Below are 1,578 nucleotides of genomic sequence, written 5' to 3'. Positions count from 1 at the left end.
GATATGAATGAAAGAGTAGAAGGAAGGAGTTCAATAGTGACAGAAATAGGACCAATGGAGACAGAATTGGAAAATAACCTAGAATGTGGAAAAATAACTACTACACACTACAACACTAAAAGACAAAGTATGAGAAGAGAAAAATAAGGAAAGGAAATACCTACCATTAGTTTAATTAGTAGTTTACTTATCACAGTTCCACAGGGCCTGGAATGTGTGGAAATGACATTTCATCTTTTGTGTGGCACTACATACCTCATGTGAATATAATAATATTTTACCTATTTCTTTTAAAAAATAAGTTAAAGAGTGGTTGAATTTCTTTTAATTCCCTTATACGGTTTTCTTATTTAATGGATATTATAGAACCCTTTCATCCTATCCCCTTTTTCATGGAATGGGTGGAAATAGGCCTGAAATAAAAGAGGTATTGTGCTGACATATTTTGGAAACCATACCACTCAATGTGAACATCAGCAGGTATTAGTTATACATTTACAGAGAGTTTTTCTTTTCCCTTTTCTAATACCCTTCTGTCTCCTTTGACCTATATATAGTGAAACTGAGGTTTTCAGAGTTAATTTTACATATCAAATAACTTTTTCCTTGTGCATTTGCTTGATTTCTTATATATATATTTTTTTAGTGATTTGTGGATTATGGATTTAGAAAGATCAGAAGATAGAAAAAAATCCCTGATATTAAAAGAGAAGGTATGCTATTTATAAAACATAATCAGTATATATCTTTTCATGATTGCATTTTAAAACAGTGTTATTATTACTACACTTAATTACCACAAACTCCATAGACTACACAGCCCAAGAGGAATGTTCTAACCCACTGTCCAAATCTGAGCCCCTCTGAAACTCCCTTTTATATGGAGGCACTTCACAACCTGTACCAAGTGAAGAATGGGATGAAAGAGAACTATTTATAAGTCTTGTCAGGTTGGAGCAGTGGACGGTGGGTTGGTTGCTGAATACTCCAAACATCAGAATGCTTTTGAAGCCAAGGAAAAAATTTGATTCATTGCATTTTGTTTTTTTAAACCATAGAAGGGAAAACTGATCACATGGGCAGGGGAAATACTATCTCTGTGCTCTATGTATTTATTGTTTTAGCATAAGATTGTAATTGCTGCTAAGCCCCTTTGGAGAAAAACTCTCCAAGGCATGCTGAGGTTAGGACTGTGTTTCTCAGCGTTACTTTTTGGCATCTGTTTGCCTTAGGCCATGGCTATTTTAAATATTTATATATTATACAAGAAGAAAGTGATTTAAAAACCCATATAATGTGTTATAGGAGCTCAGAAAGTGAAGAGATTAATTTAGAAGCTAATGGTTAAGAGGAAATATTTAATTATTTTTCCTGAAAAAAATTTTCCTAGTAATTGAGTTTCTGACAATGTGATTTCCAAAGGAATAAATATAATACCATAATCTGAAACTCTGCTTTGTTTGTATGTAAATGTGCTGGAATATGCTTTGTGTTTATCATTCCCAAAAGGGGAAATTCATTACCTTGTCCTACATAGTTTACGTGTATGTTTACGTGACTGCCTATGTAGTCTGACAA

The sequence above is a fragment of the Eschrichtius robustus genome, chromosome 4 (assembly GCF_028021215.1).
Source record: "Eschrichtius robustus isolate mEscRob2 chromosome 4, mEscRob2.pri, whole genome shotgun sequence".
NCBI classification, from domain to species: domain Eukaryota; kingdom Metazoa; phylum Chordata; class Mammalia; order Artiodactyla; family Eschrichtiidae; genus Eschrichtius; species Eschrichtius robustus.
This window is presented reverse-complemented; position numbering follows the sequence as displayed.